This window comes from Hemitrygon akajei, chromosome 6, assembly GCF_048418815.1.
Source record: "Hemitrygon akajei chromosome 6, sHemAka1.3, whole genome shotgun sequence".
Lineage (NCBI taxonomy): Eukaryota > Metazoa > Chordata > Chondrichthyes > Myliobatiformes > Dasyatidae > Hemitrygon > Hemitrygon akajei.
In genome coordinates, this window is record NC_133129.1 from 102,524,894 (window position 1) to 102,547,575 (window position 22,682).

The 22,682-nt window shown below is 41.5% G+C and overlaps 1 protein-coding gene across 3 annotated transcripts in view; it reads right to left on the minus strand.

Annotated features, from left to right (window-relative positions):
* Positions 1-22,682, minus strand: part of LOC140729367 (E3 ubiquitin-protein ligase RNF167-like) — a 203,392-nt gene that overhangs the window by 88,207 nt on the left and 92,503 nt on the right. The gene's annotated exons all lie outside the window — the stretch shown is intronic.

Consider the following 22,682-nt stretch of genomic DNA (forward strand, 5'->3'; position numbering starts at 1 on the left):
AGCAAGCCCTTCAGCCCAATTGGTCATGCCAGCCAAGATATCCTTTTAAGGTAGTCCTATTTGCCCATTTTTGACTCATATCCTTCTAAACCTTTCCTTACTGGTGTCTAATATTGTTATTGTACTTGCCTCAACCACTTCCTCTGGCAGATTGTTCCATATAAGTCTGCCCTCCGGATGACCAATTAAAACTTTCTCCTCTCAGCTGAAACATGTTCCCTCTAGTAATCGTTTCCCCATCTCCGAGAAAACAACTGTATAGATTCAGGGTCTCGGCCCAAAACGTCCACAGTGCTTCTCCTTACAGATGCTGCCTGGCCTGCTGTGTCCCACCAGCACTTTGTGTGTGTTGTATACATTCATGCTCTCTATGCCCCTTGTGATCCTATACTGTGTAGTATGGGGGAGGGAGGGGTTGCTGCTCCACAGGATTGTCGCAAGCTGCAGAGTTTTAAAATTAGTCAACTCCATCACGAGTACTAACCTCCATAGTATCCAAGGAATGGTGCCTCAGAAAAGTGGCTTCCCACCACCCAGAATATGCCCCTTTTCTCATTGCTACTATCAGGAAGGAGTTATAGAATCCTGAAGGCAAACACTCAGTGATCCAAAAACAGCTTCTTCCCCTCTGCCACCTGATTTCTGAATGGGCATTGAACCCATGAATATTACCTCACTAATTCTTTAAAAATTTATGTTTTTTGCACTACTTACCTTAATTTAACAATTTTATTTATATATATATATATATATATATATGTATATGTATATATATATATATATGTATATATATATGTATATATGTATATATATATATATATACATATATATATAATCACTTACTGTAATTCAGGTTTATTTTGTTTATTTACCACATATTCATTGTACTGCTGTCACAAAGTTAACAAATTTCATGATACATGCTGGTGATAATAAACCAGATTCTGACACACCCGTAATAAATTCCTCCTCATTACCCTGCACAACAGTGAATAGTCTCTTGGTCAGCCTCTTTCCACAGCCAGTCCCACAAATCCCAGCATCTTTTTTGCACCCTTATACAGATTATTGGCACCTTTCTTATAATAGGATAACCAAAATTGAACACAATATTCCAAATATAGTATCAGCAATGTATTGTATAAATGTAACATTTATAATGGCGTGACCAAAGAGGACAGGCTGACAGTATATTTTTCTGCTATTGTAACTATATGTGCTATGTGTGACTATTGGTACTGTTTTGCACTTGGCCCCAGAGGAATGCTGTTTCATTCAGCTGTATACATGCATATGGTTGAATGACAATTGAACTTAAACTTGAGCTTCTGGCGATGGAAACACTGATGAGTTGATATGACAGACAAAGGAATAGCAAAATGGGATTCATCCTGTAAAATATGAGAAAAAGTGTTTTGGGAGAACTAATAAGGTTAAGACACTGATGAATAGAAGGGACCTGATGAAGGGTCTCGTCCCAAAACATTGACTTTTTAATTCCTCTCCATCAGGGGTTTTCAACCTGGGGTTCACAGCTCTCTCGGTTAATGGTAAGGATCCATGTCATAAAAAAGGTTGGGAACCCCTGCTCCATATAGATGCTGCCTGACCGGCTGAGTACCTTCAGTAGTTTGTGTGTTAGTCTGGATTTCCACCATTTGCAGAAGCTCTTGTGTTAATGGAAACATAGAAAACCTATAGCACAATACAGGTCCTTCGGTCCACAATGCTGTGCCGAACATGTACTTACTTTAGAAATTACCTAGGATTATCCATAGCCCTCTATTTTTCTAAGCTCCATGTACCTGTCCAAGAGTCTCTTAAAAGACCCTATCGTATCCGCCTCCAATTAATAGTAGGGACCTTGGAAGTACTGAAGAAGACAACAGCACTCTGCATTCACTGAGCAATTCTGTTATACAAATCCAGCGGCCTTCTAACACGGATAATAACAAGTATCCCTGATAATCCTGGAATGAGTAAGAGAGTGCAAGGCTTGCCTTAGTGTAACATGCTAACCCTACTACAGTGAATCAGATTTCAGAAAAATCCTGGGTGTCAGTACCTCTGAGGACCTAACCTGGTCCCAACATATTGATGCAGCTATAAAGAAGGCAAGACAGAGGATATATTTCATTGGGAGTTTCAGGATATTTGTTATGTCATCCAGAACAGTCATAAAATTGTACATGTAAAATTCTAAAATGTATCGTGGAGAGCATCCTGGCTGGCTTCATCACTGTCTGGGAGGGGGGAGGGGGCTACTACACAGTATTAAAGTAAACTGCAGAGTTGTAAACTTAAGACAGTTCTATCACAGGCACTAGCCTCCATAGTATCCAAGACATCCTTTATTAAGGATGCTCTTCAGCCAGGACACGCCTTATTCTCATTGTTACCATCAGGTAGGAGTACAGGAGCCTGAAAAGAGAAAGAAGGAAAAAGAGAGAGGGAGAGGGAGGGGGAGGGGGAGGGGGAGAGGGAGAGGGAGAGAGAGATGCTTCTACACAGACACATATAAACACACACACACACGATTCAGGAACAGCTTCTTCCCCTCTGCCATCTGATTTATAAATGGACATTGAACCCATGAATACTATCTCTACCGCTACAATTTTATTTGATTTTGGACTACTTACTTAACATAATTATCTAATATATAGTTACTGTAATTTAGTTTTTTTTCTCCTATATTTTCATGTAGTGCATTGTACTGCTGCCACAAAATTAACAAATTTCATGACCTATGCCATGATTCTGATTCTGAAAGGTCCATGAACCTATCAACACCATCTCTCTTTTGGCAATAGTTATTTTTTATATATTCTTATTACAAACTACAATGAATTTACAAATTACAAACACAAGGTGGTGATTGTGGGAGATTTTAATTTTCCACACATAGATTGGGAAGCTCATTCTGTAAAAGGGCTGGATGGTTTAGAGTTTGTGAAATGTGTGCAGGATAGTTTTTTGCAACAATACATAGAAGTACCGACTAGAGATGGGGCAGTGTTGGATCTCCTGTTAGGGAATGCGATAGGTCAGCTGACAGATGTATGTGTTGGGGAGCACTTCGGGTCCAGTGATCACAATAGCATTAGCTTCAATATAATTATGGAGAAGGACAGGACTGGACCTAGAGTTGAGATTTTTGATTGGAGAAAGGCTAACTTTGAGGAGATGCGCAGGGATTTAGAGAGTGGATTGGGTCAAGTTGTTTTATGGGAAGGATGTAATAGGGAAATGGAGGTCATTTAAGGGTGAAATTATGAGGGTACAGAATCTTTATGTTCCTGTTAGGTTGAAAGGAAAGGTTAAAGGTTTGAAAGCGCCATGGTTTTCAAGGGATATTAGAAACTTGGTTCGGAAAAAGAGGGATGTCTACAATAGATATAGGCAGCATGGAGTAAAGGAATTGCTCGAGGAATATAAAGAATGTAAAAGGAATCTTAGAAAGAGATTAGAAAAGCTAAAAGAAGTTACGAGTTTGGTTTGGCAAATAAGGTGGAAGTAAATCCGAAAGGTTTCTACAGTTATATTAAAAGCAAGAAGATAGTGAGGGATAAAATTGGTCCCTTAGAGAATCAGGGTGGTCAGCTATGTGTGGAGCCGAGGGAGATGGGAGAGATTTTGAACGATTTCTTCTCTTTGGTATTCACTAAGGAGAAGGATATTGAATTGTGTAAGGTGTGGGAAACAAGTAAGGAAGTTATGGAACCTATGACAATTAAAGAGGTGGAAGTACTGGCGCTTTTAAGAAATTTAAAAGTGGATAAATCTCCGAGTCCTGACAGGATATTCCCCAGGACCTTGAGGGAAGTTTGTGTAGAGATAGCAGGAGCTCTGACGGAGATCTTTCAGATGTCATTAGAAACGGGGATTGTGCCGGAGGATTGGCGTATTGCTCATGTGGTTCCATTGTTTAAAAAGGGTTCTAGAAGTAAGCCTGGCAATTATAGACCTGTCGGTTTGACACCAGTGGTGGGTAAATTAATGGAAAGTATTCTTAGAGATAGTATTTATAATTATCTGGATAGACAGGGTCTGATTAGGAGTAGCCAGCATGGATTTGTGCGTGGAAGGTCATATTTGACAAACCTTATTGAATTTTTTGAAGAAGTTACGAGGAATGTTGACGAGGGTAAGGCAGTGGATGTAGTCTATATGGACTTCAGCAAGGCCTTTGACAAAGTTCCACATGGAAGGTTAGTTAAGAAGGTTCAGTCGTTAGGTATTAATGCTGGAGTAATAAAATGGATTCAACAGTAGCTAGATGGGAGATGCCAGAGAGTAGTGGTGGATAATTGTTTATCGGGATGGAGGCCGGTGACTAGCGGGGTGCCTCAGGGATCTGTTTTGGGCCCAATGTTGTTTGTAATATACATAAATGATCTGGATGATGGGGTGGTAAATTGGATTAGTAAGTATGCTGATGATACTAAGGTAGGAGGTGGTGTGGATAATGAGGTGGGTTTTCAAAGCTTGCAGGGAGATTTATGCCGGTTAGAAGAATGGGCTGAACGTTGGCAGATGGAGTTTAATGCTGAGAAGTGTGAGGTTCTACATTTTGGCAGGAATAATCCAAATAGAACATACAGGGTAAATGGTAGGGCATTGAGGAATGCAGTGGAACAGAGAGATCTAGGAATAACAGTGCATAGTTCCCTGAAGGTGGAGTCTCATGTGGATAGGGTGGTGAAGAAGGCTTTTGGAACGCTGGCCTTTATAAATCAGAGCATTGAGTACAGAAGTTGGGATGTAATGTTAAAATTGTACAAGGCATTGGTAAGGCCAAATTTGGAATATTGTGTACAGTTCTGGTCACCGAATTATAGGAAAGATATCAATAAATTAGAGAGAGTGCAGAGACGATTTACTAGGATGTTACCTGGGTTTCAGCACTTAAGTTACAGAGAAAGGTTGAACAAGTTAGGTCTCTATTCATTGGAGCATAGAAGGTTGAGGGGGGATTTGATCGAGGTATTTAAAATGTTGAGAGGGATAGATAGAGTTGACGTGAATAGGCTGTTTCCATTGAGAGTAGGGGAGATTCAAACGAGAGGACATGATTTGAGAGTTAGGGGGCAAAAGTTTAAGGAAAACACCAGGGGGTATTTCTTTACTCAGAGAGTGATAGCTGTGTGGAATGAGCTTCCTGTAGAAGTAGTAGAGGCCAGTTCAGTTGTGTCATTTAAGGTAAAATTGGATAGGTATATGGACAGGAGAGGAGTGGAGGGTTAGGGGCTGAGTGCGGGTAGGTGGGACTAGGTGAGATTAAGAGTTCGGCACGGACTAGGAGGGCCGGAATGGCCTGTTTCCATGCTGTGATTGTTATATGGTTATATGGAATTTTATGTATTGCACTGTAATGAAGCTGCAAAACATCAAATTTCACAACACATGTCAGTGATAATAAACCTGATCCTGACCTGTAATAGCACATGCACACAGAAAAGCATAGGTCTCAGATTTATGCCAAAGACATCCAACTCTAGCCCAGAACCTCCCTTGTCTCTACATTGTCAAAGGTGATTGTTGTAGGGCAGTAGATGCTGTCTATTTACAAGGTCCACATGGTAACCCTGGGAGAGAAGGCTGTTATTCTGACTGGATATCTGTGACCAGTCATGTCCCGACAGGATCAGTGTTGTGACATCGGTTGATATATAATAGTGACTTGGATGAAAATGAAGTTGGGTTGGTTAGTAAACTCCTCCCTGGACAGTCGCAAGCCCGGCTGTGATAGGAGAAGGTTCAACATGGGGCTAGCAACCTCACCCTTTAAAAAAAGAGCTACAGGAATGTCAACCCCGGGAGAGAAGAATCTTTGCCTAGAAGACACAATGGAAGATTATATCTGTGTTAGAAGGCCACTGGATTTGTATAACAGAATTGCTCAGTGGATGCAGACAGCTGTTGTTGTCTTCAGTACTTCCAAGGTCCCTACTATTCATTAACACAAGAATGCTCTCCCAGGGTAATAAAAGCTACAAGTTTGCAGAATCCACAGGGCTGATAAGGCAGCCAAAGAACACCTGCTGGCAGTGGCCCAGTAAAGGTAATGGGCTCTAGTAAGTAAATTTGCAGATTACAGGAAAAAAATGGCAAACAATGAAAAAGGTTGTCAAAGATTATGGCAGAGTATAGATTAGACAGACATTGATGAGAAATAATAGATGGAACTTAATCCAAACAAGTGTGAAATTATGTACTTTGAGAGGTCAAATGTAAGGAGAAAGTATTCAGTTAATGACAGGGCCCTAAACAGCACTGATGTAGAGAGGGATCTGGGAGTGTAAGTCAAGCAAATGAAGTGGTAAAAAAGGCATATGGTATGCTTGCCTTCATCAGTTGCGGTTTTGAGTAGAAGCGTCAGGAAGTCATGTTGCAGCTGTATAACATTTTGGTTAGGTCATATTTAGAGTTTTTTATGCAGTTCAGCATCCCAACACAGGAAGGATGTGGAGTCTTTGGAAAAAGTGCAAGAAAGTCAGTGGGATGTGTCTCGATTAGAGGGTATTAGATATAAGGAGAAGCTGGACAACTTTGCTTATTCTGGGGCATCAGAAGTTGAGGGGAGACCTAAGCAACACATACACACACAAAATGCTGGAGGAACTCAGCAGGTCAAGTAGCATTTATGGAAATGAATAAACAGTCAACAGCTCAGGCCGAGACCCTTCTTCAGGACTGAGAAGGAAGTGGGAAGATGCCAGAATAAAAAGGTGGGGGAGGGGAAGGAGGCTATCGAGAAGGTGATAGGGTGAAGCCAGGAGGATGAGAAAGGTAAGGGGCTAGAGAAGAAGGAATCTGATAGGAGAGGTTAGTGGTCTGTACAAGAAAGGGAATGAGGAGAGGACCCAGGGGTAGTGATAGGCAGGTGAGAAGAGGTAAAGACCAGTGTGGGAAATAGAAGAGCGGAGAAGGACAGAATTTTTTTTTTAAACCAGAACGAGAAATTGATATTCATGCCATCAGGTTGGACAGAATACGTATACGATGTTGCACCTTCACCCTCAAGTGACAGGAGATGTGCAGGGCAAGTTTTTTTTAAACTTCCAGGAAGTGGTGGGTATCTGCAATGGGCTGCCAGGGGAGGAGGTACGAGCAGATACAACAATGGTGCTTAAGGGGCTTTTAGACAAAGAAATGAATATGTAGGGGGGGGGGGGCTGTTTGTTGGTATGGATCTTATGCAGCCAGAAGGGATTAGTTTAATTTTACATCGTGTTCAGCACAGACATACTGGGCCAAAGGGCCTGTGCTATACCCTATATTCTATGTACTGTATAAAATCCTTTGATGTGATTATCAGGAAGATCGGAACTGAGTCTTTCGTCTCAGTCCGAATCTCCTGATTTCATTTCTCTCTGGTATGTGCCTGAGGCTAAATCCACACTGAGCCGGTGAATTTTGAAAATGGCGGTGCTGCGAAAAAACAATAGGCATCCACACCAGGCATTTCTGAAAATATCTCCCTCTACATTAAAACGGGTATTTGGGCGAATCTCCTCCTACTGGACACGCGCGCAGGATACAGCTACAGAAAACAAGTGAAGAAGAAAGGGTATACTATTTCCGTTTCCTCCTCTTAGTTCAAGAAAACAATGAAATGCCACGTTGCTGCCACCATCTGCTTCAGCACATCATGACAGCATTTTTAAAAAGCTCTGATTACCCCGTACACACTACACCACTCAGCCGGCATTTTCAGATTTACACACTCTGGAGAGTGTTTTAGAAAAGCTCCATTTTCAGGGGAGGAAAACGCTGTTTCAGTGTGGACGGAGGGTCAAAACGAAGAGAAAAAGCTTCGGAAACACGAGGAAATTTGCAGATGCTGGAAATTCAAGTGATACATACAAAATGCTGGTGAAACGCAGCAGGCCAGGCAGCATCTCTAGGAAGAAGCACTGCCGACGTTTCGGGCCGAGACCCTTCGTCAGACAGAAAAAGCTTCGGTTACAGATTTATCCGGTCTAGTGTGGGCGAGGCCTGAGAATGAAACAGACTACTTGAAACTTTAGCAGCAGATTTGTATCACTACAAGCACCTCCTTAACAACATTCAACTCTGTCTGTTTCAATCCATCTCTTAATAAGCCTCATTGTGCCTTTAAATTCTAGACAAGTATTTTAATGCCATTCAGTTCAGTCCCTTTGATTCCTCTTTCTATAAACACCAGTTTAATCAAATATCTACAGCCTGTGCTCTCAGTCACATCTGATTCCCTCACACTCATCATCACAAAAATCTCAATGGCTTCCAATTAATTTTACTCTTATTTCCGGTCGCATCGCTACTTCTACAATTCCCGCCAGCCCTACAATTCTTCAAGATCTATAGTAACTTCTACAGATGTGTAGTACAGAAAACTGACTGCATCACGCCTAGGTATGGAAACACCAATGCCTTTGAACAGAAAATCCTCTTTCAATATTTTTATTAGCTTCTGCATAGAGGAATACAGAGTACAGGAAGATATACAGTGACATGCAAAAGTTTCAAAATTTCTGTTATTGTGAATAGCTAAGTGAGTAAGAGATTATCTGATTTCCAAAAGTTAAAGATTACACATTTATTTAATATTTTAAGCAAGATTACTTTATTTCCATCTTTTACAGTTCCAAAATACCAATAAAGGAAAAGGGCACGAAGCAAAAGTTTGGGCACCCTGTATGGTCAGTACTTAGTAACACCTGCTTTGGCAAGTATCACAGCTTGTTAACGCTTTCTGTAGCCAGCTAAGAGTCTTTCAATCTTGTTTGGGGGATTTTCGCCCATTCTTCCTTGCAAAAAGGCTTCTAGTTCTGTGAGATTCTTGGGCCGTCTTGCAGGCACTGCTGTTATGAGGTCTATCGACAGATTTTCAATGATGTTTAGGTCGGGGGACCATGAGGGCCATGGAAAAACCTTCAGCCTGCGCCTCTTGAGGTAGTCCATTGTGGATTTTGAGGTGTGTTTAGGATCACTATCCTGTTGTAGAAGCCATCCTCTTTTCATCTTCAGCTTCTTTACAGATGGTATGATGTTTGCTTCCAGAATTTGCTGGTATTTAATTGAATTCATTCTTCCCTCTACCAGTGAAGTGTTCCCCGTGCCACTGGCTGCAACACAAGCCCAAAGCATAATTGATCCACCCCGTGCTTAACAGTTGGAGAGGCATTCTTTTCATGAAATTCTGCACCCTCTTTTCTCCCAACATACCTTTGCTCATTTTGGCCAAAAGGTTCTATTTTAACTTCATCAGTCCACAGGTCTTGTTTCCAAAATGCATCAGGCTTGTTTAGCTGTTCCTTTGCAAACTTCTGATGCTGGATTTTGTGGTGAGGATGCAGGAAAGGTTTTCTTCTGATGACTCTTCCATGAAGGTTATATTTGTGAAGGTGTCACTTCACAGTAGAACAGTGCACCACCACTCCAGAGTCTGCTAAATATTCCAGAAGGACTTTTGTAGTGTTACGTACCCCGTAACTGGGTCACTTACCAGCAAAGATAGAGAGGTCCATTGAAGTCTGATGGTACTATTTTTAAAAGTCTTTATTTATAAAGGGGCACAAAAATAAGATTAATACAAACATTCAGATAATATATGTCGTCAATACTCAATCTAAAAGCGCGGGTATAATCATAATCATCAATAAGAAATAACTATCGTTTGTCTAGGGGATACTGTATTGTCCATTGAACCAATAAAAGTCAATTGTCATTAAAGATGCAGCTTTCTTGGGTTGTAGAGAGAGACAGTCTTAAACTTGCCCGTGTCTTTTATGAGGCCGATCCGTTGAGTCGGGGGAGTTGGTTCCCCGTTGTTAGTTCAAAAATCGTTTTCCGTGGTACTAGCCACCGGTCCCCCCAGGCAAGGGAACCGAACGCACGTGGCTTTCTTCAAATGGCTTCCCGCTATTATGGGATCGCTAGCGTTTCTTCTGGTGCGTCTCAGGGGCCGTCTCTACAGCCCCTCTTTTATCTTGACTCGCAGGGTAGTAGATGTCAATCAGGTTGGGGGTGATGCAATCTCTCTCTTAACCAGCCCACTTTGCCCGAGGGCTTGCACGTAGCATAGTCCCCAATCCACAAATGTGTCTCCAAGAGACAATGGCCAATGTCGCATTATTTCGCATCACCGGGGAACGAGGCATCCTGCACGTCTCTCTCCCATTTCCTAGGTCCTCTGACCCAACCCACTAGGGCCCTTGCGATTCTCACAAAGGAGGGGGCAGCGGGCATAACAGCAGTCAAACAGGGGTTTTGAATTGCCTTTCTAACAATCCTATGAGCAGTTCTCTCGGAAAGTTTTCTTGGTCTTCCAAACCTCAACTTGACCTCCACCGTTCCTGTTAACTGCCATTTCTTAATTACATTATGAACTGAGGAAATAGCTACCTGAAAACGCTTCGCTATCTTCTTATAGCCTTCTCCTGTCTTGTGGGCATCATTTATTTTAATTTTCAGAGTGCTAGGCAGCTACTTAGAGGAGCCCATAGCTGCTGATTGTTGGGACAAGATTTAAGGAGTCAGGGTATTTATAAAGCTTTGAAATTTGCATCACCTGGCCTTTCCTAGCGATGACTGTGACAAGCCATAGCCCTAACAAGCTAATTAAGGTCTGAGACCTTGGCAAAAGTTATCTGAGAGCTCAGATCTCTTGGGGTGCCTGAAATTTTGCATGATGCACCTTTCCTTTTTTTCACTCTAAAATTGTACAGGACAAAAATAATACACTAATCTTGCTTAAAATGTTGAAAAGAATGTTTCATCTTTAAAATATGACTTTTGGAGATCAGTTCATCTTCTACTCACTTAGCTTTTCACAGTAACAGAAATCTTGACCAAGGGTGCCCAAACTTTTGCATGCCTCTGTATAAGTCAAAAAACAAATAAAAGGTTTTGAAAATAACTCAAAAATGGTCCCCACAAATGTCTTGGCTAAATTCAAAAATTTAGAGAAAGTCCGTTGTTCAGTTTAAGCATGACATAACATCCCATAACCATTGAGCATGAGTAGGTGCAACAGCATCCTTCCATTTAAGCAAGAGCACCCTCCTAGCTATACGAGAAGTAAAAGCCAAAATATGCAAATTAGGTGTCTCCAAAATAATGTCTTTTCCTCCAACAATACCAAATAATGCGGTCAAAGAGTTAGGCTTAAAATTTACCTTGAAAAGTACCGGGAAAGTTTGGAATACTTCCTTCCAGTATCTTTCAAGGCTCGGACACGTCCAAAACATGTGAATTAATGAAGCTTCTCCATTATTACATCTATCATTTTATTCGGAGATAAATCCGAATAAAAACGAGATAGCTTATCTTTAGACATGTGAACTCTATGAATCACTTTAAATTGTAAGATGGAATGACGGGCACATAACAATGAAGAGTTAACCAATTTAAAAATTTAATTCCAAGTTTCCTCAGAAATTGAAGTCTGTAAATCTTGTTCCCAAAGATTTTTAATTTTGTCCATAGGAGCATTTCTCATTCCTAGCAACCTATCATAAATATTGGATATTGAACCATTATAAAAAGGTTTCAAATTAAAAATTACATCTAATAAGTCCTTATCAGAATTTAATGGAAATGTATATAGTTGAGAATGCAGAAAGTCTCTAATTTGCAAATAACAGAAAAAATGAGTTTTGGGTAAATTATATTTAGCTGACATTTGCTCAAACAAAAGAAGACTTCCTCCAACAAACGAATCCTGGAAGCATTTAATACCCAATCTAACCCATTCTTTAAAAACTGAATCTGTCATTAAGGTTTTAAAAAATAGTTAAAACAAATGGGACTAGACAAAGTAAATCTGAATAGACCAAAGAATTTCCAAAATTGCACCCAGATCCTCAAAGTATGTTTAACTATCAAATTTTCAGTTAAAGGGAGTGAGGATCCGAGAAGAGAAATAATAGAAAATTTATTAACAGAGTTAGCTTCTACAGAAACCCATACCGGACAGTCCTCACGGTTAATATGTCCAAAACATAAGATTCCGTATATTGACTGCCCAGTAATAAAACCTAAAATTTGGTAAAGCTAAACCTCCATTCTTCTTGGATTTTTAAAGATGAACTTTATTTAGTCAAGAATGTTTGTTTATCCATATATAAGACGATATATTAGAATCCAGAGAATTAAAAAAAGATTTAGGAATGAAAACAGGTAATGCCTGAAAAAGGTATATAAATTTAGGTAAAACGTTAATTTTAATAGAGTTGATTCAGCCAATCAAGGATAACGAAAAAGGCGACCAGTTTGACAGTGTCCTTTTTTACAAAATTCAGTAAGATAATTTTTATTAAATAGGTATTTATAATTCTTGGTAATTGTTACACCCAAATAGGTAAATTGATTTCTTACAATTTTAAAAGGAAGGTTAGTATTAATTGATAACAAAATAATTCAGAGGAAAGCATTCACTCTTATGTAAATTCAGTTTGTATCCTGAAAACTGGATAAAACAAGAAAGTAGAGAAAGCACAGGAGGTAATGAAGTCTCGACATCAGATATAAAAAGCAATAGGTTATCAGCTTGTAAATCGAAGCAAGAGACCAAGAGGGAAGAAGTAAAGGCATCTTGGAGAGAAGCCGTTTTTTTTAACTGATCAGGGAAAACAGGCGAGACTGCGGAGGCACGTGACGTAGCGCGCCAAAGGTTTTAAAAAAGACTGCCATATACAGCGGCCATCATCGGAGTGGACTGAGGCAGAGTGGGATGGTTTTGGCTCAATCAGGCTTCGGCAAGGACAGACAGAGGCGAGGTTTGGACGGGGCCATGACTGCGCAAACACGTGAAAGTCGGCCTCTGAGATCAGTGGGAGAATTTAAAAAGCGAGCAGAGGCTCAGGACTAGCTTCACTCCAAGCTTCACTTCACATCACTTCTACTCCAATCTAATTAGCTTAGGAGTAGGTAATGGAGGCAGCAGTTAGGGTAGTCGAGTGCTCCGTTTGCAGTATGTGGGAAGTCAAGGCGAGCACAATTGTCCCCGATGACTACACCTGCAAAAGGTGCATCCAGCTGCAGCTCCTGACAAACCGTGTTAGGGAGCTGGAGCTGGAGCTGGATGAACTTCTGATCATTCGGGAGGTAGAGGCAGAAATAAAGAGGAGTTACAGGGAGATAGTCACCCCTAAGAGTCAGGAGACAGGTAGCTGGGTGACTGTCAGGAGAGGGAAGGGGATTAGACAGAATGAGCAGAGCACCCCTGTGGCCGTTACCATCAACAATAAGTATACCGGTTTGGATACTGTTGGTGGGGACGACCTACCAGGGACAAGTTGCAGTGGTTGCGTCTCTGACACTGAGACTGGACCCTCAGCTCAGAAGGGAAGGAGGGAAAAGAGGAGAGCAGTAGTGATAGGGGATTCGGTAGTTAGGGGGACAGATAGGAGGTTCTGTGGAAGAGATCGAGAATCCCGGATGGTCTGTTGCCTCCCTGGTGCCAGGGTCCGCGATATCTCAGATCGAGTTCTCAGTATTCTCAAGAGGGAGGGTGAGCAGCCGGATGTCGTGGTCCATGTAGGGACCAATGATGTGGGTAGGAAGAGTGAGGAGGTCCTGATAGGTGAGTTTAGGGAGTAAGGCGCCAAGTTAAAGGACAGTACCTCCAGGATAGTAATTTCAAGATTGATACCAGTGGCACATGCAGGTGGGTTTAGAAATAGTAAGATAGCGCAGATCAACACGTGGCTGAAGACATGGTGCAGGAGGGAGGGCTTCAGATTTATTGATAAATGGGCAGTTTTCCAGGGAAGATGGGACCTGTTCCTGCGGGACGGTTTACATCTGAACTGGAAGGGAACAAATATTCTTGCAGGTAGGTTTGCTAGAGAGCCTCCAGTGGATTTAAACTAGATACGGGGGGGGGGGGAGGGTAACCAGAATGTAGGAACAGATGTATGGGAGAAGGAAGTAAAAGAAGATAGTGAAGTTGTTTGCACCGTTAGAGAAAAACAGAGAGGAAGATGTGGAGAATTTCTTAAATGCATTTATTTTAATGCTAGGAGCATTGTAAGAAAGGTGGATGAGCTTAGAGCATGGATTGATACCTGGAAATATGATGTTGTAGCTATTAGTGAAACATGTTTGCAGCAGCAGTGTGATTGGCAACTAAATATTCCTAGATTTTGTTGCTTCAGGTGTGATAGAATTGGAGGGACAAGAGGGGGAGGTGTTGCATTGCTTGTCAGAGAAAATATTACAGCGGTGCTCTGGCAGGATAGATTAGAGGGTTCGTCTTGGGAGACCATTTGTGTGGAATTGAGGAACGGGAAAGGTGTAGTAACACTTATAGGGGTGTATTATAGACCACCTAATGGGGAGCGAGAATTGGAGGAGCCAATTTGTAAGGAGATAGCAGATATTTGTAGTAAGCACAGGGTTGTGATTGTGGGAGATTTTAATTTTCCACACATAGACTGGGAAGCCCATACTGTAAAAGGGATGGATGGTTTGGAGTTTGTGAAATGTGTGCAGGATAGTTTTTTGCAGCAATACATAGAGGTACCAATTAGAGAAGGGGCAGTGTTGGATCTCCCGTTAGGGAATGAAATAGGTCAGGTGACGGAGGTATGTGTTGGGGAACACTTCGGGTCTAGTGATCACAATGCCATTAGTTTCAATATAATTATGGAGAAAGAGCAGAATGGACCCAGGGTTGAGATTTTTGATTGGCGAAAGGCTAACTTTGAGGAGATGCGAAAGGATTTAGAAGGAGTGTATTGAGACAATTTGTTTTATGGGAAGGATGTAATAGAGAAATGGAGGTCATTTAAAGGTGAAATTTTGAGGGTACTGAATCTTTATGTTCCTGTTAGGTTGAAAGAAAAGGTTAAAAGTTTGAGAGAGCCATGGTTTTTAAGAGATATTGGAAACTTGGTTCGGAAAAAGAGAGAGATCTACAATAAATATAGGCAGCATGGAGTAAATGAGGTGCTCGAGGAATATAAAGAATGTAAAAAGAATCTTAAGAAAGAAATTAGAAAAGCTAAAAGAAGGTGGAATCTCATGTGGATAGGGTAGTGAAGAAAGCTTTTGGTATGCTGGCCTTTATAAATCACAGCATTGAGTATAGGAGTTGGGATGTAATATTAAAATTGTACAAGGCATTGGTAAGGCCAAATTTGGAGTATTGTGTACAGTTCTGGTCATGGAATTATAGGAAAGATGTCAACAAAATAGAGAGAGTACAGAGGAGATTTACTAGAATGTTACCTGGGTTTCAGCACCTACGTTACAGAGAAAGGTTTAACAAGTTAGGTCTTTATTCTTTGGAGCGTAGAAGGTTGAGGGGGGGACTTGATGGAGGTATTTAGAATTATGAGGGGGATAGATAGAGTTGACTTGGATAGACTTTTTCCATTGAGAGTAGGGGAGATTCAGAAAAGAGGACATGAGTTGAGAGTTAAGAGGCAAAAGTTCAGGGGTAACACGAAGGGGAACTTCTTTACTCAGAGACTGGTAGCTGTGTGGAATGAGCTTCCAGTAGAAGTGGTAGAGGCAGGTTCGATATTGCCATTTGAAGTAAAATCAGATAGGTATATGGACAGGAAAGGAATGGAGGGTTATGGGCTGAGTGCAGGTCAGTGGGATTAGGTGAGAGTAAGCGTTCGGCACGGACTACAAGGGCCGAGATGGCCTGTTTCCATGCTGTAATTGTTATATGGTTATAGCATAAAGCAAAACTTTATGAACAGTCCCTCTCCTTCGAATACCAGTAATATCATTAGATTCTTGAAAAACAATGGCTAAGGGTTCTAAAGCTAAATCACAACCTTGTCTAGTTTCACGTTGAAGTTTAAAAGGTTTGGAATACTGAAAATTAGTAAGGACCCTAGCAGAAGCAGATAGATACAGCAATTTAATCTACTGAATAAAATCGGGTCCAAAATTAAATTTAGAAAGTTTTAAATAAATAATTCCATTCAACCCAATCAAAAGCCTTCTCAGCATCCAAAGAAATCACACATTCCGATATCTCCTTAGAAGTGGAATAAATAATGTTTAATAAATGACAAATATTAACGTGGGAATATCGATTTTTGATAAATCCTGTCTGATCATCAGAAATGATGGATGGTAAAATATTTTCAATTCTACGGGCCAGAACTTGAGATAGGATTTTAGTATCCACATTTAGTAAAGAAATTGGTCAGTATGAAGAGCATTCAGTTGGGTTCTTATTCTTTTTAAAAATAAGCGAAATAGAAGCTTCATAAAAGATTGTGGCAACCTAACTAACTTAAAGGAGTCCAAAAAAACTGCACATGAATGAGGTATAAACAGTGAGGAAAAAGCCTTATAACATTCTGCAGAAAATCCATCCCGATCCGGAGCCTTCCCCGAGTGCAAGGAACGTACAGCCTCAGCAACTTCCTCATACGAAATTGGTTGAAGCAACTGTTTTCAGTTATCAACAGAAAGTGTAGGAATACTTAGTTGATCTAAAAAATTATTCATTACAGTGTTATCTTTGACAGGGTCAGAACTATAAAGCTAAGAATAAAATTCTTTAAAAATATTGTTTATTTCTAAATGGTCAGTTGTCCTATCACCATTGGCTTTACAAATTTCTTTAATTTGCTGTTTAACTATAAAGATTTTTAATTGACACACACAAAATGCTGGTGGAATGCAGCAGGCCAGACAGCATCTATAGGAAGAAGTACAGTTGACGATTCGGGCCAAGGCCCTTCGTCAAGACTAACTGAAAGCTGAGATAGTAAGAGATTTGAAAGGGGGAGGGGGAAATCCAAAATGATAGGAGAAAAAAGGAGGGGGAGGGATAAAGCTAAGAGCTGGAAAGTTGACTGGCAAAAGGGATACAGAGCTGGAGAAGGGAAAGGATCATGGGACAGGAGGCTGAGGGAGAAAGAAAGGGGGAGGGGAGCACCAGAGGGAGATGGAGAGCAGGCAAGGAGTGATTGTGAGAGGGACAGAGAGAAAAAAGAGAGAAAAGGAAAAAAGGGGAAAATAATAGATAAATAAATAAATAGGGTGTGGGGTAAGAAGGGGAGGGGGCATTAATGGAAGTTAGAGAAATCAATGTTCATGCCATCAGGTTGAAGGCTACCCAGACGGAATATAAGTGTTGTTCTTCCAACCTGAGTGTGGCTTCATCTTGACAGGAGAGGAGGCCATGGATTGACATATCAGAATGGGAATGGGACGTGGAATTAAAATGTGTGGCCACTGGGAGATCCTGCTTTCTCTGGCAGACAGAGCGTAGGTGTTTAGCTAAATGATCTCCCAGTCTGCGTCGCGTCTCACCAATATATAGAAGGCTGCACCAGGAGCACCGGACGCAGTATACCACACCAGCCGACTCACAGGTGAAGTGTCGCCTCACCTGGAAGGACTGTCTGGGGCCCTGAATGGTGGTGAGGGAGGAAGTGTAAGGGCAGGTGTAACACTTGTTCCGTTTACAAGGATAAGTGCCAGGAGGGAGATCGGTGGGAAGGGATGGGGGGGACGAATGGACAAGGGAGTTGCATAGGGAGCAATCCCTGCCGAAAGCAGAAAGGTGGGGGGGGGAGGGAAAGATGTGCTTGGTAGTGGGATCCCGTTGGAGGTGGCAGAAGTTAGAGAATTATATGTTGGACCTGGAGGCTGGTGGGGTGGTAGGTGAGGACAAGGGGAACCCTATCTCTAGTGGGGTGGCAGGAGGATGGGGTGAAAGCAGATGTGTGTGAAATGGGACAGATGCCTTTGAGAGCAGAGTTGATGGTGAAGGAAGGGAACCCCCTTTCTTTAAAAAAGGAAGACATCTCCTTTATTTTGGAATGAAAAGCCTCATCTTGAGAGCAGATGAGGTGGAGACGGAGGAATTGCGAGAAGGGGATGGCATTTTTACGAGAGACAGGGTGGGAAGAGGAATAGTCCAGGTAGCTGTGAGAGTCTGTAGGCTTATAGTAGCATCAGTAGATAAGCTGTCTCCAGAGATAGACACAGAAAGATCAAGAATGGGGAGGGAGGTGTCAGAAATGGAGCAGGTAAATTTGAGGGCAAGGTAAAAGTTGGAGGCAAAGTTAATGAATTCAAAGAGCTCAGCATGCGTGCAGCAAGCAGCGCCAATGCAGTCGTCGATGTAGTGAAGGAGAAGTGGGGGACAGATATCAGTGTAGGCTTGGAACATGGACTGTTCCACAAAGCCAACAAAAAGGCAGGCATAACTGGGACCCATACGGGTGCCCATGGCTACACCTTTGGTTTGGAGGAAGTGGGAGGAGCCAAAGGAGAAATTATTGAGAGTAAGGACTAATTCCGCTAGACAGAGGACAGTGGTGGTAGAGGGGAACTGGTTAGGTCTGGAATCCAAAAAGATGCTTTGAGACCTTCCTGGTGGGGGATGGAGGTATATAAGGACTCGACATCCATGGTGAAAATAAGGCAGTGGGGGCCAGGGAACTTAAAATCATTGAAAAAATTCAAAGCGTAAGGTGTCACAAACACAGGTGGGAAGGGATGGAACAAGGGGGGAGGGGATAAAACAGTGTTGAGGTATGCAGAACTGAGTTCGGTGGGGTAGGAGCAAGTTGAGACAATAGGTCTACCTGTACAGGCAGGTTTGTGGATCATGGATAGGAGGTAGAAACAGGAAGTGCAGGGTGTGGGAACTATGAGGTTGGTGGCAGTGGATGGGAGATCCCCAAATCTGATAAGGTTGGTGATGGTGTGGGAGACAATAGCCTGGTGCTCCTTTGTGGGGTCATGATCGAGGGGTAAATAAGAGGAGGTATCAGTGAGTTGTCGCTGTGCCTCGGCAAGGTAGAGGTTAGTACACCAGACTACAACAGCACCCCCAGCAGGTTTTACAGTAAGGTTGGGATTGGTGCGGAGGGAGTGGAGAGCAGAGAGTTCGGAAGGAGTGAGGTTGGAATTGGAACAAGATGTGGTGAAGTTGAGACAGTTGATGTCCCGTCGACAGTTAGCAATAAAGAGAGCAATAAAGAGGTTGGTCGAGCCAGTGAAATCGACGACAATCCGAAATTCATGCCTGCTAATGGCAGAGTCAGCAGGCTCTGGGGTCTGCAGATGGAAGATCTTATGATCCCTGCCTAACATGACAAAGTCAAAGAAATGGCGTCTGCAGGCATGGATCCGACAGAGGATGGAATAACGGGCCGGTCCATTACAAACAGCGAAGCAAGAGTCCCGAGGGCGTGGAAGGGACTGTGATAGGGACGCCAGGTACCTCCTCATGACGGAGAGTGTCGCCCTCAGAGCTCGACAGGAGAAACAACGGGAGGCAGAGTCAATTAAATGTGAGTACCTGGGAACCTCAAAAGGTCCAAATGGAGAGGTTCGAAAACAAATTCTGAAGCCATCTGGAGTAAGTTGGCGGTGGAGACACGTTCCAAGGAACGTGGAACCAGGAATATGGCTGTAGTAACGGGTCTGGGTCAAAATGTGGTCGAAAAGTTGAAAGGCCGAAGAAATTATAAATGGGGAGCAGTGAGAGAGGGTTTCACTAAACTCCCGTCGAAGAGAAGATTTAAACTTCTTCAGTGTAGGCATCACTGGAAGTGGCTTCGCAGTAGTGAATTTAAAAGCGCAAGCACGAGAAAATCTGCAGATGCTCGAAATTCAAACAACACACACAAAATGCTGGTGGAACACAGCAGGCCAGGCAGCATCTATAGGAAGAAATACAGACGACGTTTCGGGCCAAGACCCTTCGTCGGGACTAACTGAAAGAATAGATGGTAAAGAGATTTGAAAGTGGGGGGGGGGGGAGGGATGAAGCTAAGAGCTGGAAAGTTGATTGGCAAAAGGGATACACAGCTGGAGAAGGAAGAAGATAGACAGATAGATATATACTTTATTCATCCCCATGGGGAAATTCAACATTTTTTCCAATGTCCCATACACTTATTGTAGCAAAACTAATTACATACAATACTTAACTCAGTAAAAATATGATATGCATCTAAAATCACCCTCTCAAAAAGCATTAATAAATAGCTTTTAAAAAGTTCTTAAGTAGTTTACTTAAATACATTGAGTCCTAACCCCAGCACTTTAACATATCTTATTCCTGGCGGTTGAATTGTAAAGTCAAATGGCATTGGGGAGTATTGATCTCTTCATCCTGTCTGAGGAGCATTGCATCAATAGCAATCTGTCGCTGAAACTGCTTCTCTGTCTCTGGATGGTGCTATGTAGAGGATGTTCAGGGTTTTCCATAATTGACCGTAGCCTACTTAGCGCCCTTCGCTCTGCTACCGATGTTATACTCTCCAGTACTTTGCCCATGACAGAGCCCGCCTTCCTTACCAGCTTATTAAGACGTGAGGCGTCCCTCTTCTTAATGCTACCTCCCCAACACGCCACCACAAAGAAGAGGGCGCTCTCCACAACTGACCTATAGAACATCTTCAGCATCTCACTACACACAATGAATGACGCCAACCTTCTAAGGAAGTACAGTCGACTCTGTGCCTTCCTGCACAAGGCATCTGTGTTGGCAGTCCAGTCTAGCTTCTCGTCTATCTGTACTCCCAGATACTTGTAGGTCTTAACCTGCTCCACACATTCTCCATTAATGATCACTGGCTCCATATGAGGCCTAGATCTCCTAAAGTCCACCACCATCTCCTTGGTCTTGGTGATATTGAGACGCAGGTAGTTTGAGTTGCACCATATCACAAAGTCCTGTATCAGTTTCCTATACTCTTCCTCCTGTCCATTCCTGACACACCCCACTATGGCCGTGTCATCAGCGAACTTCTGCACATGGCAGGACTCCGAGTTATATTGGAAGTCTGATGTGTACAGGGTGAACAGGGATGGAGACCATGGGATGGGAGACAAGGGAGAAAGAAAGGGGGAGGGGAGCACCAGTGGGAGATGGAGAGCAGGCAAGGAGTGATTGTGAGAGGGACAGAGAGAGAAAAAAGAGAGCAAAGAAAAAAGGGGGGGGGAAATAATAAATAAATAGATAGATAGATAAATAAGGTTTTTAATTGGTTAGCCAATAATTTACCTGTTTTGTCTCCGTGGATTTAAAATTGACTTTTATCTTTTAAAAGTTGAGTTTCAATTGGATATGTTAAAAGAAGATCATATTTAGTTTGAATTTGAACACGCGTTTTATATAAAGCAGGATCTGGAGCCAAAGCATATTTTTGGTCTAATTGTTTTAACTGACTAGCTAACTCCATTCTCTCTTTACTAGCTTTTTTCTTGACATGCAGTATAGGAAACAATTTGACCTCTAATAAAAGCCTTAAAGGCATCCCAACTAATAAGACTAGAAGTCTCTTCCAAAGTATTCTCTACAAAAAAAAAGAATAATTTGTCTCTGCAGAAATTTTAAGAAATCTTTATCAGATAACAAAGTTAAATTAAAACACCAAGATCTATTTATTTGAGGAAGACGAGGAAGATTTAAAGATAAAAGCACCAGAGCATGATCTGAAACAGCAATTTCTTTGTATTCACAGGATCTAACTAAAGGAATCATTTGACTATCAATAAAAAAGTAATCAATCCTGGAATATGTATGATGGACATGAGAAAAAAACAAATACTCCCTATCTAGTGGATGTAAGAAATACCATACATCAACAATACCGCATTTTATTTTAAAAAATTGAATAAACAAAGCTGATTTATTGTGTCGCTGTTTTAAAGGATGACCTATCTAAAACTGGATCTAACCAACAATTAAAATCTCCTCCCATTACCAATAAGTAAAGGCTCAAATCTGGCAGAAACAACAAAAAAAAACGCTTTAAAAATCCTGGATCATCTGTATTCGGAGCATACAGATTTATTATCTAATTTTCCTGACACTATGTCAAAATGCCCATTAGTATCAGACACTACTTTATGTTGGACAAAGGGAACTGTGTTATCCATAAAAATAGAAACTCCTCTAGACTTAGCCTGGAAAGAGGAGTGACAATGTAGTACTTTCTATCTACTGAAAAGATGTAAGTTGTCACAATTATGTACATGTGTTTCTTGTAAAAAAAAAATTAGGGTCTTAAGTTTTTTAATATAGGCAAAAATCTTATTCCGCTTCACAGGATGACTTAATCCTTTCATGTTAAGACTGAGTAAGTTAATACCATGACCCATTATTAATACTATTTAATAGATAAATTAAGTAATAACTAGTAAAATGAACATTAAAAAAAAACAATAAGCCTTGAAATAGGGTAATCAAACAACAGATTTGGCTAACATCCCAAAACAGCTCCCAGAAAAAGACACCCCCCTCTCCCAAATTCTGAAGGCCAGCCAAAAGAAGGCTGTCAGCTACACCTAATGGCATCACCCTCCCAAATCAACATGCAGATTGACTCCTAATTAATTCCAAGGTCAACGGTATTCCAGGCCAGAATAAATAACAGCCAAAATAAACTTAACCCTCATAACAAGAACACAAATAGATTAATTATTACAGTTGCAAAAGAATAGAATGAAAAACACCCAAACTAAGCCATATTGATTAAAAAAACCTCGAGTTTAAAAGTGAGGTTTCAAAACAGATTGGAAACAGTAAAGTACCGTAGATTCCGGACTACACAGCGCACCTGATTATTAGCCGCAGGCTCTAATTTTAGAAATAAAATCAATTTTTTAATTGTAAAGGCCGCACCGGATTTTAGGCCGCACCGCTACTTTTAAATATACATACGTATCGGTAACACAAATTACGTTGCATA